Below are 25,492 nucleotides of genomic sequence, written 5' to 3'. Positions count from 1 at the left end.
GAAGCCATTTATGAGAAGAATCTGCAGTGTACAGACAGAAGAAGCCATTCATGAGAAGAATCCGACCATAGTCAAAAGATTTATGGTCATATCCAAGGACAACCAAAATTGTATACACCAGGACTGATAGAGACAGGTTGGAATTATATCTGTGAAATTATGTATTTTTTTTAACAGTGATTTACAGAATGTGTTATTTTGTTATCCTGGGTATATTTAAGATTCTTTTCTTTGTGAGAATACCCCTTTAATGACACACAAATCCCTATTGAGCAAAAGAAATTATTAGTCATGTTTGAGGTGGTGTCCCTCATCCAGGACCCTTCGAGGCAGTATAAAAGAAATCGACCACTAAAGACATTCCACCCAATACTCAGGATAGCATTTTGTCGTAACTTGAATTGGTTCTAAAAAGTAATTATTTTCTCTTTCTGGAGATTATACAATGCATGGGAGTGGTAATGAGTGTCAATATGGCATCATTTATGCCAACATAGTGATGATATCTTTGGAGGAGGACGCCATCTATCCCTCCCCACTTTTAAGACATTGTATGAAGTGCTGGAGATACATAGATGACGTCTTCATCCTATGGACTGGTACCAAACATGAACTTTTCACCTTTCATACCTATCTAAGGCTCCATGCACACACACGTATCAAAGGGCAGGCGCGCTAGCGGCGGGCACACAGCAGGTGTGCGCTCTCCATAGAAAATAGTGCCATACGGCCATTCTTATGGCCAAAGATAGAGCAGGCTCTATATTTTTGCAGCCACTGCATGGTACTGTGAACACTCGTTGAGCTCACTGTATTGCACATGGTGCCTATTCCCGTCTATGGGAACGTATATAGGACCCCACAACAGCAGTGTGCATGGGGCTTTTATACAATAGGCGAAACCATTAAATTCATGTCTTATACAGAATTATTATTTTTGGACCAATTGATGTCCATGCATGAAGACAATTTTTCAACTGACTTATTTTTCCAAACCAACAGTTAGAAACATATACAAACATATTTGTATGCATTGGTCTAAATTATCTGGAAGTGTCACCTTGGTCCCGGAGTTTCAAAGTCCACCACTCTTTAGCTACAAGAAATCTCAAAGTATTAAGGATAGGGTGGTGAAGTCTGATGAAGGTTCCATTAGGGTCCATAGACAGTTAGGCATCATTGGACAATTGCGAAAAGGATGCTTTCCATGCTGCAATTGTATCAATTGTAAAAGATGGATACGGGTTTATTCTTTGTACATTTGTAACTTTATATGTGGCTGAAACCATTTTAGAATACAAAACACAGTTCAACCAACACTGATACATTATACAATTGAAACATAGGGATTTGCCAGTCCCAAAACAATTCATGCAAGCAGGGCACTTGGTGTACACCAGGGGCAATATTATACATGATTATATACAGAAACACTGGGTTGTCCAATAGGGAACCCTGTTACATTTTTTATGGGTGAAGTTTTTTCACACCTTGGTGAAGTTTTGTCTCCCCATGGTGGGGTTAGACATTATTTTACCTGAAGTGGTATTTATAGCCAATTCTGTATTGTATTTGGTGATATACCCCTCATTTTTATTCATTGGCAGTTTAATACATATATTTTTTGAGCATTCTTTGGACCGACGTCTGTGAGTCTCTGCATGGACTTAGCGACAAGCTGGATTACTGATTGTTGTTATTACACCAGATGGTGCTGCCAGCTTGGCATGCATGCACACGCCAGGGCTACAGGGCTTGTGTTTCATGCATAAATTTTGTATAAATGTCCGCCCTAGTCACTTGTTATTTGGCTTGAGAAAGGCTCTGACTGAGCCGAAAAGTCACTGCCACTTATGAAATAGAGAGGACTCCATTTTTTGCACCTTATTCACCTGGAGTGCTGCTCATTTTTCTATTGATAATTAAAAGGGTTGTCTGGGATTAGAATTTTTCTTTTAACATGGACAGATTGTGTTAAAATAACAAAGAAACAAATCCATATCCCAGAAAATGCTTTTAATTATAACTTTGTGTGTGATGTTAATAGCAGCAGAACTGTTATTCCAGGTTTGCACTGTAGCTGGACTTGGTGCACTGCTATGATGGGAGATTACATTACTATTGCTATGATGGGGCACATTTACTTACCAGGTCCCACGGAGAATGTGCATTGCCCAATGATAATGCACTGTGCAGCGATTCACTAAGATCGTGCGCCCGATATCCTGCATGTAGTGCTTCCCTGCTCAGTTCCGATAGAGTTCACCTTCTTCTTCCTGGTGGATATAAGTGCTTGATATTGTGAGACAATATGAAGGTGCTTGGTCCAAATCAGTCGGATTGTCCAACGGCCCGCCCCCCCCCCCAATTTGTGTCGCATGAAAGCCAGTGCAGCCTTGCCACAATCTGATCGCGTGCAACACAATCCCAGCACAAACCTCTGTTACATACCTGTCAAATCTGCGCAAAACCTGAAAACCTTGAACACCTTTAAAGTGCGATCTGTGACCCTTAGTATATAAGCCCCGATGACTATGACTATTGCTATGATATAATTGCAATGATTGGGGATTAGATTACATTGCATCACATTTCTCTAAATTCTTTCCTCTCCATTATGAGTAAAAGCTTTAGTCGGCTGCTGATTATTGATATTGATTTGAGTTTGTGTCACTTTAGTCTACTACGCAGTGCTGCACCAAGTAGTAAATGGAGAGCAGGTTGAGCACTTTAGTGGACTTTCCCCCTTTCTTGTTCTTGTGATTACTGGGAGTCCTATAGGTCCCCCAGAAATGATCACCTATAATGGGAAAATTTATGGAGTCTTTGTTTATATGAGAATGGTTTATTCTATGTATTAAGGTTTGTGGCAATATCAACATTATGAACCTTTTAAGCCACAGAATATACAGACATTATTCACTAGATGTATAAGTGGGTAATTGGGGGATAATCAGACAGTTGACAGCAATGATATGGAAACCTAGAAGTAAGGTTATGCCAAAATCTGAGCAAACCTCATTCCTTTTAAAGGGCACCTACCACCACAAATCTACCTATAAAGGTAGATTGGGTGGTAGGTGGATCATTGGGACGTGAGGATAGCCCTTTTAAGGGCTAATCCTCACGTCCCTGCACTTTTTTGAGAACTTTAATTTGATATTTATTCAAATGTACTTATGTGGCTACCGGGGCGTGGAGTAGCCGCTTATGAGATTACACGAGGCGGCTACTCCACGCCCCGGTAGCCACTTTACTCCTCCTACTCACCCATCTTCGGCGCGCAGCTCCGCGTAGCTGCGCGCCCTCGTCCGGCGAGCCTGCCGTCTGCGCATGCGCAGAAGAGCAGGCCCGCGCCTGCGCGGTCACAACTCCGAAACAGGCGCGGGCCTGCTCTTCTGCGCATGCGCAGACGGCAGGCTCGCCGGACGAGGGCGCGCAGCTACGCGGAGCTGCGCGCCGAAGATGGGTGAGTAGGAGGAGTAAAGTGGCTACCGGGGCGTGGAGTAGCCGCCTCGTGTAATCTCATAAGCGGCTACTCCACGCCCCGGTAGCCACATAAGTACATTTGAATAAATATCAAATTAAAGTTCTCAAAAAAGTGCAGGGACGTGAGGATTAGCCCTTAAAAGGGCTATCCTCACGTCCCAATGATCCACCTACCACCCAATCTACCTTTATAGGTAGATTTGTGGTGGTAGGTTCCCTTTAAGCTATTTAATATTGTGAGCAGTTCACATAGATTTGGATGAGCCCATGGACATGACTCAATGGAAAAAAATTAGCTAGCAATGATTTGGATGAAGTTATCTTGTCCTACAGAATTCTAGTTAATTATATGGTCACTATTTTACAATGTCTACCTTTCTGATTAGATAAATTCTGTAGAGACATTAAGGTTAACTAAACTCATTGTACACAATGTCCATCATTTGGAGTGCTCAGCTCTCCATCTTCTTCTCAGATATTTCCAATTCTGTTTGGGTTGTTGATAACAAGGGCAGTGATGGAGCTACCTAATGGGAAATGTCACTAATTGAACCATTTTAGACCAAAATCAATCAACACCCCAGATAAAAGTGTTCATCCCTCAATCACATGCTATGTGAATAACAGCACAGTCTGCTTGAATCATATGAGAACAGAAGGGGAGGGAGATAGAGAGGTCAACCCTGGTGGGGAAATGGTCATGTGTGAACTTGTAAATCACCTAATGTTTGGAGTAAAATCTGTTGTTTGCACATTTATTCTTCTCTATTTACCAGCTAAAACCATGGCCAGAGCAAAATTGAATCAAGAACAGATCTGCTATTTCTTCAGCTCAAGAATGATTCTATCTTTCCAAAGAAGGATGGGATCCCAGACTGCACAGCTGTAAATAAGACTCAGGTTTCTTCAGATCAAAGGTTAGTACATTCATCTACACTGTGCATTTAATGCAGGAAAAATAGCATGGAAGTATTAACCTATTCATTGCTAGTGAGGCATTTGTATATGTTATATAATTAATCGCCATGAAAACAAATACAAAATCCATATCACGTTCAGCTCTAACACAATATTTCCTTAAAATATTATTAGAATGTAGTGTAATAGCTCCTCATTTTATTCTCAGGGCTAAGCTGTTGTTTCATATTTTGCAACGTATGATGCTAAATTATATTTTAGCAGACAAAGCACTAAAATAAATGTTATGTGCTTTTTACTTATTTCTTAAATGAGCCGTATCATATTGGAGGTCACAAGTATCCAAAATGTTAGTTATGCAGTAACACATGAATAATGAGCCCTTCTATCCAATGATACTTGCCAGAACCTTGAAGGAATTTGAACATGACTATGATAAACTGACAGTGATAGAAGTATGAGCATCACATGTTTACTCTTGAAAGTAACTTGGTTTTCAGAAAACTGGTTATGTACAGGTTACTTCTTTCTTTTATATTATTTTCTTGCTTGAATATGTGTTTATACATTCAAACATATACTGAATTACTGAATGGCCTGTAATAAATACATGTGTGTGTGTGTATATATATATATATATATATATATATATATATATATATATATGTAAAATCATATTACAATTGATATTACAATTATGAAGATCATTGAGTAATACAATCTTGCTAAAAAGCTATTTATGGTCTTTCACCTGATAAAATGTGGGATACAGTGATTATTTATGTTACCTTTACCTTTTACTCATTTCCATTTTTTTTTACTCCCCACCTTCCAAAAGCAATAACTTTTTTTATTTTTGCTTTACAAACACTTATGAGGGCAGTTGAAGAAAAAACGTAATTGTGCAGTTCTCTCGTGTGCAATCTTTTTCAAGGTTTCACTGTGCGGTCCAAATGACACATCCTCTTACTCTTTAAGTCAGTATGATCATAAGAGATTCTAAATTTATAAAGTGTTTTTATCACTTAAAAAAATATGTAAAAAACTTTACAAAAAATTATCTGTTTTGCCATTTTCTGACACTTGTAACTTTTTCATGCTTAGGTGTTCAGAACTGGGAAAGGTCTTATTTTAAGTGGGACAAGATATATAAATTGGTACCATTTGAGGGATTGTACGGCCTTTTGATCGCTTTTTATTCACATTTTTGTGGGTGACAAAATGGTGAAAAGCAGCAGGCAGTTTGGGATGATGGGATACTTGATATATGTATGATTTGTATATTTATTTCACTTTTTTTTTTATCTCCGGTCTGATAGCTTTTAAAATATATTGAAATACAAAAATATTTCAGTATATTTTGTATATACTGCTCCAACAGATGTGGCTGAATGGCAGGTTTTTGAGCCTCAGAGAGCCTAGTGGCAGGTAACTGCAGGTATGTGCTGTATGATACAGATACACCTGCCATGTAGGGGGAGACTACAGATCATAATCCCTCTCCATACAAGTTTAACAACGCCATTACATACTGTTACATTGTGGTTAAAGGAGTTTTCCCACAAAACAAGTTAGGCACACAGACTAGGACCTAACTTGCTGACAGGACCCCCACAGATCACAAGCTCTCTGAGATGACTGGAGCAGCCGGTTGTGCGTGGTTGGACTGCCCTTTCATCTCTATTGAGCTGACAGAGATTGTAGAGTGTGACTCCATCGGACCCCTGTTCTTGTGATCTTTTGGGGTCCCATCACTAAGACCCTCACCGATCAGCTAGTTAGGCCCTATCCTGTGAAAAGGGGCCTAACTTCTTTCGTGGGAAAACCCTTTTAAGCTTGTCATAATATCAGGGCCTACTGGTGGACCCAAATGTTAGAAAAAGACTGGCAGAATCATGCATCCCTTTCCACACCAAAAAATATTTGAGGTGGGAATGGTTCTCAGGAGGTCATAGTACAGTGAAGCTTTCTTATGTGGCCAGCATAAAACAATCAACTTCTCATCAATCCACAGTTTTTCTTACAGAAAAGTCAGGCTTATTTTCTTACATGCTGAACAGGTTGCCATATTCTCAGCTACAAAATAAAACTGACTACAAAATGAACTGTGCAAGTCAAATTCTGAACTCCAAATTCTAAGTAAATTGCAAATGTTAAAATCTCATTTAAAATATCTCTGTATAAATGTCTAAGGCTGCCCGTACACATTAGCTTATGGTTGGTGGATTCTCCTCAATCCCATGTGACTTTATATGAGGTTGGGCATTAAAACTAGTCGGTGACTCTCCAGGTACAAGGACAGGAATGGAATAACTGCAGGGTTGAATGACCACCATCAGCAGTGTGAAGGAAAATTTTGTTTTTATGGTCTTCTCTTTTTCCTTGGGGTCTTTTTATGCTTTCTTTGGTGGGATCTTTGGTGCTGTGCTAGGTACTATCGTACTTAAATAGAAGTGGGCTCCAATGCCATGGATATGGCAGCAGAACTGTTAGCAATGTTTCTTTTGTTTAATAACAATAATGTTTAGTTCTATAGTGCCATTATATTCCATGGTACTTTACACATCATAGGGGACATATACAAATAGAATAAGACATAATACAAACAAAGTCCTATGAAACAGCAGGAGTGAGGGCCCTGCTCACAAGAGCTTACAGTCTATGAGGATGAAGCGAGTGACACAAGAGGTATAAGAGCTTGTATAATGGTCCCTATATTATAAGGGAGCAGAATAAAAAAAATGTAATAAATAAAAATGCTGCTGCCAGAACCAGCCTTCGGCTACTATCTTATATAAAAAGTCTGGGGTCAGAGAGACTGCGGGAAGCCTGTAACTTGGTATCTGGTGTTTGCTGCATAACAGATAGGAGGAGGCTCAGTGATGGGACGAGAGTTGATGTTTCATGCGGTTAGGGAATGTGATAGGCCTGCTTAAAGAGATGGGTTTTAAGAACACCGTTGAAGCATTTGAGGTTTGGTATTAGCCTGATAGTCCAGGGAAGCCGTTCCTATACAATTGGTGTTCATGGAGAATCCACAAGATGGTACCATATTGACATTGGGCTGATATCCTGCATGTATCCGCTGAGGTCTGCTGGCGTTCACCTTCTTCTTCCTGGTGTATGTGAGTGCATGTCTTGCGACACAACTAGAATGTTAAATTCCATGCTCAGTCCGAATCAGTCGGGTTGTCTGACGGCCACGCCCCTGATTTGTGTCGCATTAAAGTCGGCGCAATTGCAAAAAAATCCGATCGTGTGCGCCAAAAACCCCTATCAAATGAGACGGAAATGCGGTGTGCGGACCCTTATAAATGTGCCCCAATATATGGGAAAATCCAGAGCAGCACTACAAAGTGAGGTGGTAGTGCAGAGCCGTAACATCCACGGCAGCAGATCTCAGTAAATAAGTCCAAAAATAGGTAGCACTCCGGAATTAAGTAAAAAAATGAATGGTGAAGTTTTATTCCATTGCAACGTATCGGTGGTGGCACCCACCTTTTTCAAGCATGATTTTTTGACTTCATTCCGGAGTGCTGCATATTTTTGAACTTACACTAAAACACAATTAGAATACATTGGATAATGAATAAAGTATAAATAATTGTTAGCAGAATGCTCCTTACTCAGCTGTAAAGATTGCATCATAAGTTATACAACACATTACAAGTACAATAGAGACAATAATGTTTTATGTTACTTTATCATGGATCTAACATGGACCCCTACCATTCAACTAATCTTTTGATTTTGGTACAGATTTTCGTTTTTATGGCAAGTGCCCATATGTTTGGCTTAGAGCATCATATTTTCAATGTTCACATCACGCCAGTAGTCCCGACAGGCCATTAATTCCAACGTTTATTCTCAGCATCAGGTTTCCCCAGTCAATGGCTGTGATATTTATGTCTTTTCTTGAGTCCTGCTGGGAAACATTATATAAAACTACGCTTGGAATTACAGGCGCTGAAATGTATACAGACCAGTAAAGGCAAAATAGCAATGATACAGTTTACATACATAAAGTAGAGAATCAAAAATGATTATAATCAGCACAGCTGCTATCTAGACACAGCAGGAGACAAAAGACACTGGAGGAAAGAGGAAATATTAGGTCCCCAGCTACATTTGCACTTCTAGCTATCTCATTATAAGCTTGAGAGTACATGTTTATGAGACTTTCGGGAAGTATTGCATTGCTGGACCATACTTATTTTCCATGGTGAGCAATGAGGGTCAAGTTTGCTGAATATAATGTGATTAAACGGTCATTTTACATTTATAGTCTGCACATTTGATGTCATAGATGTCTTTGCCTTCCAAAGGGTAAACTATTTTTACTGCAGTTTCCAAATGTTTTCCATTAAATAAGACGAAAAGGCATAAAGTTCATTGTGCCAAATGTGCATAATTTACTCTTGATTTTGCTGTACTGTAAAAATCGTATTCCTAACCACATTAAGCAGACGTCCATATAGGTGGTGGGAAATGTAGAAAATCTGCATAAAGCACAAATAAAACAATGACAATACCTAATGACTCTTTCACCTTCTGGACATCTAGATTTTTCTTGTTTTTGATATCTGTTGATCTAGTATCTACAGATTAGTGCAATCTAAAAATTATTATTTAATGTTTTATGATTTTTAAAATTTAATTTTTAATATCTAATGTGAATTATTTAGGATATTAAATTTTAATTTGTGTAAAGAAAAAAATATTTAGATAAACTTAACTTTTTTCAGTCAAAAGAATGGACTTTTACTTTTTACTAGAATTTATTTGTTGCAAGCAGCTTTGGAGGCCTAAGCTAGACCCTGGACAACCAAAGTCATCATCATCATTGAATTTGACATTTAAGAAGTGAGAATCCTTTATGCACATCTGGTATTACCAATGGATTACTCCTGTCTTTTTTAATTTTAACTCTAAGATATAGACATCAACTTTAATCAATATAAAAGTTGTCTAGTGGTGAATAAGACCACCACACTCAACCATTGTTTGTGCTTTTATCACAACTTACCTGTATAGAAATCAATATAACTTAGTTGCAATACCATGTCCTACCCATGGTCAGGAGAGGAGCTGTTTTTGGAAAAAAGCAGCCATGTTTTTCAACCTCCACACACCCCGTTTAGATGCAAATTCATGGTTCCCAATCCCCGTTATTGTTGTCAATAGTAGTAGACTCATCTGGAAACAATTCATTGGCATTCTGAAAGTCCAATACACCACAAAAATAAGGATAGACTTATAAGGATAGACATGCAATCTCTGTCAAATTTTTTCTGTTGTAAAACAATAAAAACTGTTTTTAAAATGTTTTTTCCGATCGCCGCGCTCCCGAATGTCATCGGGGGGGCGGCGATCGGTTGCCATGGTAGCCTCGGGTCTTTGTTTGACCGAGGCTATCTGGCTTCTGCAGAGTTGTTACAATGAGCCAGTGGCTCATTGTAATGAATGAGCTGCAAAAATGCCATATATTGCAATACAGAATTTACCCTAGATGGTCTAAGAATTAGTGAAAAAAAAAAGTTTAAAAAATAAAAAAAATTTATAAAATATAAAAAATTCAAATCACTCCCCTTTCCCTAGAACTGATATAAAACATAATAAACAGTAAAAATCACAGACACATTAGGTATCACCACATCCCAAAATGCCTGATCTATCAAAATATAAAAACGGTTGCGGCCGGCGATGACCTCCGAGATGGGAAATGGCGCCCAAATGTCCGAAATGCGACTTTTACACCTTTTTACATCACATAAAAAATCGAATAAAAAATGATCAAAATGTCGCACAGACCTCAAAATGGTAGCAATGCAAACATAGGCTCATTTTTCAAAAAATGACACCTCCCACAGCTCCGTGCGCCAAATTATGAAAAAGTTATTAGCTTCAGAAGATGGCAAATTTTTTTTTTCTTTTTTGTACACATTCGTTTAATTTTTGAAAATGTATTAAAACACAATAAAACCTATATAAATTTGGTATCACCGCGATCGCACCGAACCAAAGAATAAAGCTGACGGGTTATTTTGAGTGCACAGTCAAAGTCGTAAAAACTGAGCCCACAAGAACGTGACATTTTCAATTTTTCCACATTTAGAATTGTTTTTCAGCTTCGCAGTACACGGCATGTTAAAATAAATAACATTACGGGAAATTAAAATTTGTTACGCACAAAATAAGCCCTCACACAGGTCTGTACACGTACAAAATGAAAAAGTTATGGATTTTTGAAGGTGGAGAGCGAGAAATGAGCGAAAAAACCCTGCGTTAATAATGTCTACAGATAGCGCCAATGAAAACAGATAGGGCTAGTTCACATCTACGTTGAGGTGATTTCCTTAAGTTATTTTAATCCAAAACCAAGAGAGATATAACACAAAGAACAGGTAAAAGTCTTTCCATGGATTCTACAGAGGTAAGGTATAATGGAAATACTTCCACGTGTACTGTTCAATCGCTCCTGGTTTTGGCTAAGAATAACTGAGGTAAATAACTGAACACGTAACAGAGATGTGAACTGGCCCTTAGACTAGACAGTTTTATACCCCTGTGCCTAATTCTACATTATATGATAAAATCAAATGTTTTCATGTATTTCATTTTATGGTAGAAACATTTGCCAAAATTATGATGCATTGGCATAATTTTTGAGGCAAAATATCCCCTTTGCCATAAAGTCACCTTCTTAACCACCAACACCTACTTTCTCAATGTGAACTATGGCATTTTGTAGCATGTTTTGCAGCATATAAATGTCAAAGCTGGTGTAAATACATTTGGTATAAGCATTCTTCAATAATAAATGAAGGTTTCTGGAGTTTCTTGCCTATGTGGTACCTCAATAACTTTTTTTAAATTTCTTTTCACTGTCAATAAGCATGATGTAATTATATTGCAGCATAATCCAATGTGTGTATATTTCTGTCAAAGTAAACCCTTTTATAAGGTGCATCTGAATGCTGTGCCTGTCTACATCATTTGCTATTGCTACAATATAATACAAAGTAAATCCCTGATTATTGAACGCTAAAGTGACCTGTTCATTACGGTAGATGAAGAAAGCTTTATCTCTTTTTTTTATTCTTTCTTTTAAAAGGGAATTAAAGTGAATATCCTGAACATAGCCCACGACAGCAAGACAAGACAAGAACAGACATTATATTCTTCATGTGACTCACTGACAATGGTGGCTCTAGACATGAAAGCCTCAAGACCCATCTATAACAGATAAAGAGGAAAGATAGTTTTTCATACAACATCATGAATAGTGATTTGTAAATATACTGTAGCTCTTTGTTGGACAGCCTACTAAAACTCATCGTGAACAATTCATCTTCTTAGTGTTGACTAATTCCACATTTCTTTTTCATCTCGGAAAAAGCAGGACCTCTAAAGTTTCATGTATCTGTTTACAAAGGAAAAAAATTCTATAAGGTTTGCATATGGTTTGGTTTTAGACATGATCTGTTCGATCAATATGCTAACAATTACTATCTCTGCCAGCTGCCCTGTTGCAAGAAAGTCTTGAAGAAAATATATAAGGTAAAGGATCTGGTGTAAACTCTCTTTAATTCATCTTCTGTAAGATGTCTTACTGTAAGATGTCCCACAAAACAGAAGGCAGAGTACTTTTATCCTTAAAGGGGTGTTCCCATTACAGTAAATAAATGTTATTGCTTGTATGGTATAAAGCTATGGAATCTTCCAATATACTTTCTGTGTCAATTCCTCACAGTTTTCTAGACCTCTGCTTGTTGTTATTCTATAGAAAGCTTCCATGTTCTCTTTTAGTGAAATCTGTTCATGGTCATGTGATGTCGCACAGGTGCACAACTTGTTAGTATCATAGAGAGTAATCAGTGCTTTGTAGTATAATGAGCCAAGTCATGTGAAATATTATCTAGGTATGTGAGGAGTTAACATTTAGCCTCTTCTTTTTTTAGTCTGTTGTGCACTTTAGAAAAGTTTTTAGAAAGGCTGTGCTATTGATTTATTGCTTGCACATACATCACTGCTTTCAAAAAAGTTGTCTGCTCGCAATATCAAGCAAGGAATACCTCATATAGTATGAGCAAAAAGAGAACAACAGAGGCACAAAAACCTTGTGTAAAACGCGTCAGAAAAGGCATTGCTATTTAACTCATCTTCCATATATACACATTTCTTTAATCGGATGTTATTAATGAAAATGTCTCTGTGTGAAGATAATTTACCATAAGTGTAGTAATATGGACCCTTAGAAACAAGATTGTTTATTGTCCTTGGATATGACCGCCGGTGCAAATAGTTTTTGCATATGAAATGGTTGTGAGCTACTGCACGTCCCTCGGCAATCCTGTGGTAATGAGCGCTGAATCCAGGTGGTACCTGTATTTATTACACAGAGGCAGATAGACAACTGGACCAATGCCGGAACCGAATGCATGACCCTTGGTCCTGGTTGCTAAGTGATAAAGCTGAAGCCTGTCACCAATTTACATGGGTCCCAACTTCTGATAAGCATTTAATTGCTTCCTTTGCATTTCTTCTTGGATCTCATGCCATTAGAAAAGGGCAATGGCTTATCTACAACTATGTCATATCTAGATAACTTAATTCACAGGCCGAACAAAGGGACCTCAGGGGCCACATGCAGAAAGAGGGGTAAGTGAACCCATAAAATGTTCTCCTCATCATGATGTTAAATACTTTACTATCACATGGAAGGCAAGATTTCCATACGTTCTTGCTGTAATATATATGTAGGGTTTTTACAAAGCCTTCTCCACCAGTTATTTGGCAAAGCAGGCATGTAAGAAACCCCATCTATATCACTGTTGGAGCATGATGCAGTGGAAAGCAGGATGGGGGCATGTACTCTCTGGCCCGCCATATTTACTGGTGGAGACTTTACCTGAAAGCATCTGCACAGGAATACAATTGGAGTTGAAACCTAAATTCTGCAGTGTCTTGTCAACAGTGATGTGCATATGATTAGAAAGAATGAGGCATGTATATAATAAGTATGTTTATGAAATATGAGTTTTATTAGCGGGCAGTTACATCCACTAAACAATTTTCCGAAATTGCTGAACACGAATCTGAACAGATCTAACACAACAGAAGCGCAGAAAATTACTGTACAACTGTATTTCTTTTTTTTCCTATAGATTTTTTAGAACTGACAATTTTACAGCCCAGATTTGCCATTTTTAAACAACTTGACCACAGAAATCATAGATGTGAAATACTAGTTTGTTACAACATCACCCACAGTTCAAAATGGGAACACGTTCTCCTTCTCTTAGGTTGGGGATGGAAAGCAGCACCAATGAAGTGTAACTTTAAGATGGATAGGCCACCAATTGTGGACCTAGCTACCACTGTAATGACCATAGAGGCTTCTACAGCAGACCAGACTATCCACACACATATTGACGATTGTGCAGCAGTACTATATGCAACTTTTTGCTCCATAGTCTTCACATGGGGGCTGTGCTAACACCCTCAAATCCCTTCCACTCAGTAGCATCATTTTAAGTTGATTTTAGAAGGTGGGAAGCCATGGATAACAAAATAAAAGAAGATTACCATTATCACCGTGCCTGGATCTGAGTAAGTGTCCCTGGTTTATCATGCTTGATTTTGATGGTAGATTTCCTTTAAAAAAATGAGTTGAGCTATATCAGTAAGGGACATTAAATAGCGTAGATCAGTAATGTAGTACAATACTATAGATGTAACCTCCGAAGATCAGGACTATGTAACTTCATAGAGGTAGAGCAATATCAGTTTCTTCTACAGCATCAGTATGCCATAAACAGTTTACAAGAGTAATTGGCTTATACAGACCAATCAATTCTGATCATGGGTTCCCCAATGATAAACAGGTTGCCACAGGAAAGTTATTAGTGTCCATTACTGAAATACATTGCACCTACTAGAATGGTGATCCTAACAAAAGTACAACCCGATGAAGCCAGAATGCCCATATAGCTAGTAAAAATGGTCAGTCTGAGCAGCCAGAAAATACATTGTGAGCAAATTTTTCTTCTAGTGAAATCTCTAATTTCTTCTCAAGCAGTTTGATTTGTAGCTCTCAGAATGTTTTAAACTTTCACATATTTAAATGATGTTCTTCTCCTCCTTAAAACCTCCAAAGCAAATCTGCTACACTTTGATGTTCAACTGGTGGGACATTGTCATGTCTATGGCTGCTGGAGCTGAGGGTAAACCTCCTTTGTTTTTTACTTATAATAAAACTAATCTGTTAAGAGAGGATATCCCCTGCAGTGTACTTAACATTGCTTTCATTTAACATATGTTGAACTCAGCAGAATGGAAGTAGAGAACACAAAGTCACAAAAATTGGCTTTGCTTTCCACAAGACTAACCTGGGGTTTGTGATAAATGCTGGTAATGAAATCAACATCTTTTAATAGAGCAGAGCTACCTGTATATCTATCTCATATATAATATAACTATTTCTTATATATGTCTTTACATTAGTTATGCTTACCAGTTTGTATTGGATATTAATACAGTTTTCATAGTCAACTAAATACTACAATTGTATGTATTTTTCTGAAGATTTTAATCAATCAGAATTAATTGTTACAGGTAATCAGCAGCAAAACACATGGCAATGAGGGGGTCCAATGCAGGGGCTGATTAAGACTGCCATGGGCTCTAGGCTGCATGAATATTATAGCTCCTACAATCAGGAATTTTCTTCCTACATTTGGTACTAAAATCAAGCTTCTTGGGGAATGGAGGATGCATCCCTTCTGCCTGCTTTCAATCTGTGGTTTTAGGATCTTTGTGGGACCTTCAAAAGTCCTCAAATGTCTTTGTGTACATGTGTATTGTGAGCAGGAACAGATATATGAGGATTTCATGGGTGAAGGTCCTTCTGAGTGTAAATTTCATTGGTGGTTTGGGTGGCCATAAATGGCTTGGGCCCTGGTACCACCCAAACTGCCTATATAACAATGTGGTAGAATGCGATGGAGGCGCTGAGTGTTCCTGCCCCCTATCCTGAACCGTCTACTGCCATCAATAATATTCACTGCCTCCTGCCTTGCTGTCTCTCACTGATTTTAACACTGTATGGGGAGTTCTGAGAACAGAACTGTTTTAGTTAGATCTCAGCTTTAATTTTACCACAGCTGTTTATAAAATATAAGCTGAGCTCTGATTGGTGTCCTTGGCCCACTAGAACAGTTTTACCTCAGACACTTCTGATACATTTCTTGAGGCAAATTCACAGACTGTAACAATCTCTGAAGATAAAAAGACATAGAGCTATCGCTTCCACTTGTCAATACATATTCTTGCCAGTGAATCAGATCATGTGATCATTCAAGCATCCACTTTAGATCCCTTGGCTACACCTCTATATTTTAATACCTCCATGGTGCACCTTCCCCTATGATGATACAGCCAGAGCCGCCATAGAAGGGCAGCACAGTGATCACTTTTTGTATGGGTCTCTAAATTCTAGAAACAATAAAGTGATCCTTAGTGGAAAAATAAAGAGTCTCAGATGGGGAGCTGATTATAATTATGGTTAATTTCTACTTGAACCCAATTAAAAGTCATGATATATGTGATAAATAGTAGCTCAACCTCTAGTTAAAAAAAGTTCCAAGGATTCAAATGGGAAGTTGTCTCACCACAATTTTGATCACTTAAAGGAAATATACTGTCAAAATAGAGAATAGACAAACCAGCGACACTTACTCATAGATCAAGGAACTGTGGTAATCTCCTTCCTTCTAAAATCAACTTTTTAATTATGCTAATGAACTAAAACGATTACTTGGGTGGTTCCCAGAGTCACTCTGCGCTGCAGATCTAGCTGCCTGGATCCATGAGTAAGTTTCCCTGGTTTATCCATGCCTGATTTTGTTGATATATTTCCTTTAATGAGTAATAAAATTGTATTATTTATTTCATATACTCACAGGAAAGATTTATCAGAACTGTCTGAGGTAAAACTGTTCTACTTCTTCTGTATCAACATTGTTGAGGGACAACTGCTCACAGACTTTGCCTCCTTTTTTTCTTATTAGGCGTTGAGCATCTGTTTATTACATACTGAATTATGTGACAGTAAATTCTAGACCTCAACAAGTAGTAACAGTATTATTATCATGACTACTCATATTCCCTTGTATTGCTGTCAGTTGTGGTCATGTCTCTTATGAAATTTATATTTACACAGGGGTGAGACAAGGTCTTATGATACCCAAGGTGATGATTTTTGAACATAGGATGGACAATCATTTATTAATGTCCCATGGTGCACCTATTCTCAAACATTGTAGACAAACTGATACTAGACTGATACTATTTGTAATTTTTTTAATGGACACAATTGATTCAGCTTATCTGTGCCAAACTCTTATCTCTTATTTCTACACTTATCCATGAATTCATGGGCTTAACTAAGAGGATGAGACAGTATCACTCTAGGAACTGACTAAATTAGTACAAGCTTTTGGAGATGAGCAAAGATTTCCATTCACATTTTAAGGTTCATAGGTTATCTGATTCATTTTACATGTCTTACGCTATTTCATTTTACTTTGATATTTCTATGAGAAAAGGTTTAGGGAAGCTGCACACTTTCATTTACATTTAATAATCATTAATATACTGGAATGGACACCAGATGTATCACAGGCAGTAGAACTGTGAGTGTTATAGAAACTAAACATCTTTCCCTAAAGCAGCTGTGCTGGAAGCTGTACTGAGGTATAATGCTAGAAATTTCCACTGTGGACCAATAACATAAGTTACAGAAGACACCATCTTCCTGCACTCTATTTTAATTAGTAATATAATTGCTAAAGACGCTGCATAATCCTTCATCTCAATGATCAATCTTAATATTAAAGGAGTTTCTCTAATAACATTATTGTCTGCACTCCTCCTCTGTTAACCATAGCATTGGTGCAGATGTCCTGGATACGCCCCTGCAAAAGCTGTTATAATGTATGGGGTGTATCAGTCACAAAAGGTTTTTCTTTCTACTACATTGTATTCAATATATATGTTTCTTTTCTCAATAGAAATAATATCAATAAAAGTAAATATTGATAGAATATTGATCACATACTGATCCGTTCTCTGATAGATTATAATTGGTGTGTTGTTGAGGGAAAAATAGCCAAAATAGGACATTCAGCTTTTTTCAAATATGGCTATGAAAACAACAGACTTGTGATTAGCATAATTGGTTATACAGACCCCAATAAATGTACTATATTACACATTATAAATATTCTCACCTGAAGCAAGCAATAGCAGGGGAACAGACTAAAACACAGAGTTCTCCCAGAATTGTTATTTTATAGTGATTTAGGGTTTTATTCACCCTGTAGTTAGTTATTGAAAACTCCAGAAGTTTTCACTACTTAAACTAAGCAATTTAACATTTTCACTTCACTCATTCTAAAAACCATATATTCTTATAAAATAAGGTTGCAAAATATTGCTAAAAATATTTATCATGTATTTTAAATAGATAGTTGCCACACTACATAGGTAACCTATAAAGAGAATCTGTCTGGGAGTTTACAAAACTTCACAAAACTGCAGTGTTGGGTAGCAGCCCCAGAGATCTGCTTAAGTATACATTTGTGTGTGGTCAGGATTTTAGCTGGACTTGAACAACAGCACACATAATGGTATGGTAACACACATCGCCAGGAAACTATCTAACACTGTCTGCAGCTTTGTATGGTCACAGCTAACAAATTCCCTTTATTTAAAATTAAAATTTAAAATTATTTTAAATAGCCAGATCTTCTGCTTGTATGCTTACATAACAGCTACTCAAAATGTGCAGGCATTAAGAAGGTTGTGCCCACATACATTGGGGCAATGTATTTTATGCTTGCGGATCATGAACCAGCATATGGTTCAAACAATGCCTCCTGGCACTGGCGAATCTATCAGGAGGCTTCGGCTTTCTTATAGATATCCATCAGTGGGTTATTGGATCCCCATCAGTGGGGATTTGGATAATATCAATGATTGGCCAATCTCTACCTAAGGATGGTTGATTGTGGGGCCTCTTAAATAAATAAATAGATAAAGGGTTTGGCCACTATCACTAAACTTTACATGGATAAGTTTCATTCAGTGTATTTCATTTGGGGTTTATATTCTTGGCTCAGAAAGGTTGAGGGCCTAAATTAAAGGAAAGAGCCAACCAAGGTTACCAGCAGGGCCTCAAGGAACACAACAGACAAAAGCTAGGAAGCAAACTACTATCAAAAAAAAAAAATGTGTTTACTACATATTAGGAATAGGTGTCAGATAATGGGGCACATTTACTTCACTGTCCGAGTCGCGATCCCCGATCCGGAATGTCTGCCGGAATGCACATCTGCCGCGATCCACTTAGATCCTGCGCCCGATATCCTGCATGTGTCGCTCCCCACTCAGGTCCACCAGAGTTCCCGGAGCATGTAAGTTCTTGGTTGCGACACATATGTCGCGTGAAAGCCGGTGCGATTGCGACACAATCCGATTGACGGCTCATGCACTCATAACAATTATTTGTGCCATCCCTAGTGATTCTGTTGGTAAGTTGCTGCAGGTTCAGTATAAACTATATTTTATTAAGCAGCTATTTTTCTTATCAGACAATCCTTGAAGTGTTATTTCCCACAGAGTTTCAGACAGAGTCGGACTGAAGTTAGAACTCCCCTTTAGCTTCTGTGTAAACTCTATTCATGCTGACAACTAGTGATAATTGCACCCATTAAAGGGGTTATCCGGGTTTTAAAAACTAGTGAGGGCCAGACTGGGGAGGGCTATTTAAAAATAATAAACATCCACTTACCTCCTCCGGCGCCGCCGATGTCCCGCACCGCGGTCCCTTCGATCCGTGCCCCTGTTTGTTTACAGGGGCACGGAAGCCGCGCACAGGTAGCTTCCGCTCCGCGATGTGGCCGGGTCCTCCCATCCATCCCTATCTCTCGGCATTGTAAGTGCTGGGAGATGTTGTCGGATGGGAGCTTCCGGCCGGCCGGAAGCTCCCTGTGCGACCTTGTAATGAATCCGGCGCGCAGAGAAGACCGGCCGCGGCGCGGGACATCGGCAGCGCCGGACGAGGTGAGTACATGTTTATTATGTTTAAATTGCCCGCCCCAGCACTGCCCTCAGTAATTTTTTAAAACCTGCATAACCCCATTTAAAATTGGGGTTTGGATGAACTCGTTCAACTATACTGATAACCTATGGTAACTAGAGTGGGTAGCCTACTGAATTGGGTGTTGAACCTTGAAGAAGAAAAGGGAATGAGATCTCACTATGGAGCCAATGGATTATAATGATGAATTAACACCTGTTTTCTTGGATGATGAGAGCCTAATATGGGCTTTGAGGACTAAATATGTAATATAATCCCCAATTATGATTTATTAAAATGAGAAACGGTGTAAATAATCACAAGACACCATATAAAACCATTCTCACACTTCTCGAATGCAGCAGAATGTCCCTGGTGAAAGTGATGCTTGTCATTTGTGTTTATACTTAATATTTCCCTTATTTCGGGCCTGTTTCTCACCTCTTTGAGCCCAGCTGTTTCAATGCCTTAGCTACAAAGATTTTGACAGGTAGAGTGTAAAGTATAAATGATACTACATGGCAATGGACATAAATACAAGCTGCTAAAATAGGCAAACAGCGTTATGCTGGGATCTATTATGGAGACAGCCTGATTTCTATAGCTCTAATCCCCTCTGCATGACTAACTCTTTCACAGAAATGTGTTCATTCATCACCCCTTCTAGTCATGTAAGATGTGTAGCTGTGTGCAGAAAGGAAAAGCAGTTTTAGTAAATATTTTAAATAACACATGAAAATTTATGGCCCGGCCTTTGAAATTCTGCGTATAAGATAAAGCTATCATCATTTGTCACAGTGCTGCATATGAAAGGGATCTGGCACTCTGTCTCATTTTCCATCCGATTGTTACTACCATAAATGTTGGTATTGGGGTAACTAGATAAGTATCTGCTTTGAATAAGAGGGCTGCGTATTACACTGGGTGCTGCCCAGGACTAGGCTCCACTGACAGATTTATGGCTGTTTCTGGAGCTGCTGTGGTATGATGGAAATGGCAGGTGTGATATAACACAAAGTGAATTTCTGTCTCCGGGTCCTGTGTACTGCACAGGTGCAAGAGCAGCTGGGGGTCAGTATGGGCATTTCTTATGCCAAAAGTGATTGAACTTGAGATACAACAGTTTTGGATTTCATTTATGTTCTCGATATTTTTCATACGGTTATAGTTGTCATTTCTTTAGATCCCAGAGAAGTATGGGATTTTTCACATATATATTTGTGAATGTTTTCAATTGCTTCCCAGTGTAAAAGATTTATGATCAAGGATTAATGACTATTGTTATATGAAGCATAGCTATTATCATTATAGACAAGGTGGCAAATTCTGTACAGGACATCTACATCTACTGTCTGATACCTTTGTACCTGTCATACCGTATAAAGCAACATCATTGACTGTTTGCATGCTTTCTTGTGCATCATCTCTAGAAGCGGTGGATGACAGCCATGCAATCCAAATTGATGCAATGTGTGGCATATGGACTGATCAATGAGAGGCAGACCCCCGAGCCCTTTAACCTTCTGCAGCGATGCTAGTAGCACTCATAGGTCTATTGTGAAAAGCCAACCTCTGTATATGACATTGAGCACCAAGCTAGGTGGGTTCTCGATGGAACCTGCCTTGTAAAACCTCTGTCTGGCCACTAGGCTGCAGCTCAGTTTCAGGATAACCTCACACAACCTGGTGTAGGTCTCAGGCCACAAACTACTGTCCCGTGGTCCATTGTGAGGACAGTAATAAAAGACTGCCTGAGCCGTATAGGACCTGCTCTGAGTTTTTCAGGATGGCCAGTCAGATCATGCATGGGGCCGTTGAAACAACAGCCCAGGAGAAACAACAGCTATTAAGTGCCCATAAAAAATGTCTGTGCGAGGAAAGCCTCGGGGAGCTGGCAATCTACTCATACTTTAGACCATCTCAATACAGAGCATCAAGTTCTTTTCCTTCAGTGACTTCCAGTGACCAGTATAAGAGAGAGAGTGAGAGCGAGAACACCAAATATAACACACCTGCTCCCAATTCACACCTTGACCTTGTAACGCTAATAAGTCACATGACACAGAGGAGGAAAAATTGCTAATTGGGTGCAGTCACATGTGTCCATAACGTTGCATTAGTACACCGGGGCGGGCCTTGGCCTGATCGCATATGCATTTCCATAGAAACAATGCAAGACGCCTGGTGCATTTCACAGGAAACATATGTATGCGATTTGGCTGAGGCACATTTGTAAATGCAACAATAGACATAAGCACATAAGACTGCACCCTCACTCAGGGGTGTTCTCACTTTTGTTGCCAGTGGTTTAGACATGAATGGCTTCGGTTTTGTCCAATAATTTGATAAGATTTGATTTTAAAAAAATGAAAAAAAAGAGGGGAGTACTTTCTTTGGTAACATACTGTATAAACAGTATATATTTCTAAAACATGCACAATTCATTTTGGTCAAGATTTCTGTGGATTACCTAGGAGAGCAGAGAGATCCATCAAAAATTTATAGTAAAACGGAAAAATTATCTACATAAATATTCCACAGCTTGTGCATGGGTATCTTTGAAATCAGAGCTAGGGAAAGATATGGCTGATTTTTTTTTCCCACACCAATTCCATGTGGAAAGTGTGCATCTAACCTAAATGGAAATCCAATGTTACACAAAACTGAGGCTGGACATATATATGAAAAAGCTGTTCATAGATATTGACATATTGATGCCTGGAAATCATAGATATATCTTACTGTCCATATTTACCATACAAATGTATTGGAAAATTATGAGATCGGGCTTGTTCTTACACAAATGAAATCAGATATCTATCATCCCATTTGGATTTATAAATGGTTTTATAATCTATCTTATCTCACAAAACCTGATCAGGTAGATCTGTAGATTTGAGTAGTAGCTGAGATAGTTCACCTAAGTTAAGTAGCAAATATCGCTTGTTATCTCAGTTTCTCTGTATTATACAAGATGTCTTAATATTTAAAGGCAAACATAAGGGCTGGATAAATGACTCCCCCATACACTCTGATATATTGGAGTATTATTACCCATTCCTGTACAACATAGACCTGACGACCAGTACTTCTACTGTACTCTAAGGAGTCAGGCACCTTATGGATATTGCTAAACTGGCAGTCTTCCAACTCTCCCACTTACTGTAATTGCCTACTTAAGATCTTAGGAAGTAACTTCAGCCCCACATGTCAGAAAAAGTTCAGTCCATGTGCCATTGTTTTGTAGAAGATGTTTAGAAAAATATGTGGCTAATACAATTTATGCTTCCATCTTTGTCATCTTTAACAGTGTTTCCTCATGTGAACCATGTAGATATTTATAATGTATTTATATTTACGTATTTCTTTACAAAAGCTGCAGCAGAATGAAGTCAGGAGAAAATGAAAGTGTCAGCTTTTACATTTACGGATTTGCACTTTATGAGCCTTGATCTGATAATGTTTCCTATGGGGCTATTGTGGATGAGAGGATTGCACAGGTGGCCCACAACAATTTATAGATACAATAATTGGACAAGAAAAAGAAGAGACACACGCTTCACAAACACATGGATTGCAGCTGGTTCCAACCATTTTAACAGCAGACATAACTTTTCCATGACAGAGATGATTTCCAAGTCACAGGAAGCACTTTGCATCCTCCTTACCCCTGTGTGCTCCACTGCTTTCTCCACGTTCTCTCTTGCACAGACTGTACTAGCACACTTTTTATTACCACTTTGTCAAAATCCTAAACGAACATTTTTATCTCCAATAATTCATTCATCACCCAAAGTCTCTCCTTGGAACATCTGCAAAATATGTTAAAATGCACCATATCCAAAAGAAATTGAGTAAGATATCCGAATTTCTGATGAAAAGCTCTCAGCAGCGTTTTATCTCTAGGGTCCATTACAAAAGGGCCATTATTCAGGAATCACAGAATTATGGTATGTAAAATATTGTCAGATCCAATCACCAAACACATCTGTTGCGTCAAAGACAATGAGCATATTTTTCTTAAATATTGGCATACAGTGAATGCATGTGAATCAGATATAGACTGACAGTTATATGAGGAGAGGAATATATGGAAAGTCCATGGCTTTAAAATAAATTATACAGTGGCATGTGCAATTATATTCTGCATTATTCTCTTTATGGTTATTGTGTCCCTACTGTAATGTATTTTCCTCTCACTGTAATTTTAGAAACAATATATATGTAACTTGTTTCATAGAGATAAGAATTTGGAATCCAAGCTAAAATTTTGGATGAATATAAAATATTAAAACAGCTGTCGATTCAGGCACTTAAGTATATATGAATAAAGGCAAAGTAATTCTCTAACATATGTGAAAAGGGACATTGTGAAAAGGCACAGAATATAGAAAACATGCCAGGCTTAAGACTATAATAGTCATATAGTATTTACATTTCCATGCTCCTGGATCACAGCTACCAGATCACCATAATTCTGCCAGCCCTATTTTGATGTATATGTTATGGTGTACCCTAGTAGTCCAGTACAGGTACACAAAGAATACCGTCTAGCTGTTACCCTTCTGCAGAGAGCTTCGATGTAATCTGACACCTCAATGAGCTTCTGTCCATCTTGCTAGCAAGGAAGAATATAGCAGAAATTTCATAGTGAAATGCATTTTAACCGGAAATGATCAAGGATGAAAGGAGCAAAGTTAGTGGGAAGCAAATCCTTTCCTCTGTATGAAATTATATTTGTGACCATTTAAAGGGGTTCTTAATTTTACATATTTAGTATATATAGCAAATACATTTATCAACAGGATATAGGATTATCTGAGAGTTCAGTTGCTTTACACCTGGTATTGTCAGAATGGGGGAGCTCAAGCCCCCTGAGCTTCCCTATAGTGAAAAGGCCTATCCTGAAACTCCAAGTCAATGATGTGTAGGAGGAACACAACTCATTTTTTAAATGATTTCTTCTGGACTTTTTGACAGCTCATAGAATAATTAATCTGGAATTTCTATTCTCTATAGCAGTGATGGCGAACCTTTTAGAGACCGAGTGCCCAAACTGCAACCCTTATCCACTTATTTATTTAAAAAGTGCCAACACAGCAATTCTAGCATTAACTTATTAAAATCTTTTTGCTCCGTGCTGTGGCACAGCTTTCAACGGTCCTGAGGACCTATCGTTGACAGGAGGAGGGAAAATTCATATTGCCATTGGAGCTTCCCTTGACAACCCACTGAAGAGGAAGAATTGTGGGACCAAAAGCAGGAGCTTCAATGGCTCCAATGAAAATCTGACCATGTCCACATCTATTCTTCCTGCAGTCTCACTTTAAAATAACGCTGAGTGTGTCACGTCATGGTCCTGTAAGAGGATCTCTTAAGTCCTGTTTGATGAATTCTGTGCTGGGTAAACAGCCACTGTGTCCACTGAGAGGGCTCAGAGTGCCACCTTTGGCACCCGTGCCATAGGTTCGCCACCACTGCTCTATAGAGCAGTTCTGAGGAATTTGTTGTCACATGTTCTGTCAATTATCTGGGGTCCGAGCAGTATGTTTCCAAGCAATCGAACAATCGTCCTCTACATTAAACAGGCAAAAAATGATTTAAATTTAAAAACCTCTTTACTTTCTTACAGTCAAGACTTTCATTTGTGTTTTGGATATGCTAATAAGTTTAAATGTCACATAAATAAATATTAAATAAACTGTTTTTGTTTCAAAATCTCTCTGTTTTAATTTGTATTGTACCAGAAAAAAAGCCGTTACTGTCATCAGGTTGAGTCTAGTGTTATAGAGCAACCCCATGTAATGTATTTAAGTAAATGTCATTCTTGTTAAACCTTGTATAACCCCTGGGCAATTCTACTATAATAAAAATTGGATGTTTATTTTTTTCTCTGTTTTGGATGCACATTACATCCACTTTAAACAATCATATGTATATATT

General features: G+C 38.3%; 2 long non-coding RNA genes across 5 annotated transcripts in view; one reads left to right on the top strand and one right to left on the bottom strand.

Annotated features, from left to right (window-relative positions):
- LOC140104078 (uncharacterized) overlaps positions 1–12,065 on the top strand; it is a 39,567-nt gene extending 27,502 nt beyond the window's left edge. For both annotated transcript variants that reach the window (XR_011850250.1, XR_011850247.1), the window contains exons 3-4: positions 4,266–4,406; positions 11,522–12,065. This is a non-coding gene — a long non-coding RNA (uncharacterized lncRNA). The remainder of the gene's footprint in view (positions 1–4,265; positions 4,407–11,521) is intronic.
- Positions 1–25,492, bottom strand: part of LOC140104153 (uncharacterized) — a 104,123-nt gene that overhangs the window by 37,308 nt on the left and 41,323 nt on the right. Inside the window, exon 4 of one of the 3 annotated variants that reach the window (XR_011850263.1) lies at positions 13,996–14,064. The exons of the other annotated variants lie outside the window; for them this stretch is intronic. This is a non-coding gene — a long non-coding RNA (uncharacterized lncRNA). The remainder of the gene's footprint in view (positions 1–13,995; positions 14,065–25,492) is intronic. 3 annotated transcript variants of the gene reach the window in all.

Source organism: Engystomops pustulosus, chromosome 1 (assembly GCF_040894005.1).
Source record: "Engystomops pustulosus chromosome 1, aEngPut4.maternal, whole genome shotgun sequence".
Classification (NCBI taxonomy): Eukaryota; Metazoa; Chordata; class Amphibia; order Anura; family Leptodactylidae; genus Engystomops; species Engystomops pustulosus.
Note: the sequence above shows the minus strand (reverse complement) of the source record. Positions and strands in the feature narration are given on the sequence as shown.